This window comes from Octodon degus, unplaced genomic scaffold, assembly GCF_000260255.1.
Source record: "Octodon degus isolate 3935 unplaced genomic scaffold, OctDeg1.0 scaffold00007, whole genome shotgun sequence".
Taxonomy (NCBI): Eukaryota; Metazoa; Chordata; class Mammalia; order Rodentia; family Octodontidae; genus Octodon; species Octodon degus.
In genome coordinates, this window is record NW_004524583.1 from 23310129 (window position 1) to 23313276 (window position 3148).

Below are 3148 nucleotides of genomic sequence, written 5' to 3' on the forward strand. Positions count from 1 at the left end.
AAAAGGGGATACAGATGAATGTCCATTTTGTATCCGTATATTCAAAGTGGTTAGGATAGTTATATAGTTGCATTCTCTTAATGAATAGAGGGATTCGTTCTAATAGTGTTTGCTTCTTTCTTTCTTTGCCTTTTTTTTTTTTTTTTCCGGAACCGGGGATTGAACTCAGACCCTTGCGCTTGCCAGGGAAGCGCTTATTCTACTGAGCCATCTCCCCAGCCCCTCTAATAGTGTTTGTAAATAGGATATCAAGTCCACATCTTGTACAGCAATTAACCACTAGGAAGAATATGCAATGTGTCAATTATTGAAACTGTCTACCAATTTGGTTTGAAACTGTCTCATTGCTATTTGTTTCTCAATAAAATTATGGGGAAAAAAAGCAAATTTCACTTAAAAAAAGATATTAGGTCTGAACCAAACTTTTCAACAAGTGGACTTAGTGGATGTCTACATAATGTTGTACTCCTCAATGGAATGTACATTCTTCTCATCTGCACATTAGATGTTCTCCAAAATGCACCACATACTAGCTCATACAACATGCTTAATAAAAGTGAAGGAAATGAAATCATCCCAGGCATTTTATCAGACCATAACACAATGTTATTGGAAGTCACTGGCAAAAGAAACCACAAAAACTTCATAAACACATGGAAATTCAACAATGCTGTCCTGAACAACCAATGGGTCACAAATGAAACTGAAGAAGAAATTAGACAGTTTCTACAATTGAACAAAAATGACAGTACAGCATACTAGTACTTATGGGATACAATTAAAGCAGTCCTTTGAGGAAAATTTATAGCAGTGAATACCCATATCAGGAAAATAGCTCAAATAAACAACTTAATGTTGAATCAAAAATGTTTTAGAAAAGGAGGTCAGGAAAAGCCCACAGCCCATACAGGGGAATAAATTACAAAGATAAAAGCATAAATTAATTTAATGGAGATTAAGAGATAGCTACCAGGAATCAAGGAAACATAGTTGGTTCTTTGAAACCTAAAATAGAATTGATAAAGCCTTAGCCAGGCTTATTAAAAAATGGAAAGACAAGACTCAAATCTGCACAACTAGGAATGAAAAGCATGAAATTACAGTGGATCCTGAAGTAATTCAGATTATCTATACCTCTTTTGAGAAATTATATTCTAATAAAATATAAAATACTGAAGAAATGAACATATTCCTAGATATATATGAATTATCAAAGATGAATAAAGAAGATACAAAAGTCCTAAATAAACCAATATCAAAGAAATCAAAGATGTAATTAAAAACTCACCAACAAAGAAGGCCATGCTCTGATGGATCCTCTGTTGGATTCTAGTGGAAATTTAAAGAAGAACTAATATTATTACTTATAGAACTCTTTGATGAAATGGAAAAGAAAGCAATACTCTAAAGTTCTCTCTTGGAGGCAAGCATTACCCTCATACCTAAACCAGAGAAGGACCCACCTAAGAAAGAAAACTATAGGCCAATCTCCCTAGGGAATGTAGATACAAAAATTCTCAATATGATACTGGCAAACAAGATACAGCAAATCAAGATTATATGTCATGACCAAGTTGGATTCATCCCAGGGATAGTTCAACATATGTCGATCAATAAATGTAACACGACATATTAATAGAGTCAATGATAAATTCATTTTATCATCTCAATAGAGGCATTAAAAAGCTTTTCACAAAGTGCAGCACTCATTCATGATAAAATCCCTACAGAATATTAGGATAGTCATAATCTCAATCTGATAAAAGCCACCTATGAGAAACAAGTAGCTACTATAATACTGAATGGACAAAAAATAAAACTTTCACTCTAAAGTCAGGCACAAGACAAAGATGCCCACTGTCAGCACTCTTAGTCAATATCATTCTTGAAAACTTAGCCAGAGTAATTAAACAAGAGACAGAAATAAAATGAATAAGGATACGAAACAAAGAACATAACTATCAATATTCACAGATGACATGATACTCTACATAGAAGATCTTAAATACTCCTCCAAAAGACTTCCAGATTTAATAGGCAAATTCAGTAGCCCAGTTGGATGCAAAGTCAACACTCAAAACTCAGTAGACTTTCTGTATATGAATAATAAAATGACTGAGGGAAATCAGGAAAATAATATCTTTCACAACAGCATCCAGGAAAATGAAATACCTAGCGATCAACTTAATGAAGGATGTAAACGACTTCTAAATTGAAACCCACAGTACACTGAAAAAGGAGATTGAAGAAGATATCAGAAAATAGAAAGATATCCCTTACTTTTTGGTAGAAAGAACCAATACAATGGCTATACTTCCAAAACTATTATACATATTTTATACAATTCTTATCAAATTCTCAATAACATATATCACAGAATTAGAGAAAAGAATTTCAAAATTCATTTGGAATCAGAAGAGACCTAGAATAGAAAAGACAATTTTTAACAATAAAGGCAAAGCAGGTGGCATCACAATGTCTGACTTGAAATTGTACTACAAAACTACTGTGATAAGAACAGCAGGGTATGGCAAAAAACAGACCCAGAATCAAAGAGACAGATTAGAAGATGCAGAAGCAACTGTAGAGCTACTTAGCCACTTTTTCTTTGACAAAATTGCAATCACATTCACTGGGAGAAAGATGGTCTTTTTAATAAATGGTGCTGAAAAACTGACTTTGAACATGCCAAACACTAAAATTGGACCCACATCTTTCACCATGCACTGAACTAAAGTCTAAATAGATCAAAGATCTAAATATTAAGACAGAAACACTAATTCTACTGGAAGATAGAATAAGTAAAACTCTTGAAGACATTATCAGAGGCAAATCCTTTATGAACAAAGCCCCAATTGCATGGAAGCTATAACAAAGAATCAACTACTGGGATCTCATTTCATAAAAATCTTTTGCACAGCAAGAGAAATCACCAATAGAGTAAAAAGACAACCTACAGTGCTGGAAAAATATCAGTTCTAGCCTTTCCTTAGACAAAGAAGTACTATCAGGAACATCTAAACAACTCAGAAACAATAAGACCTCCCAAACTTAAAGATCTAATCCACAAATGGGCATCTGAGATGAATACACACTCCTTAGATGGAGAAATACAAACAGCTAACAAATATATGAAAAATGTTCACAT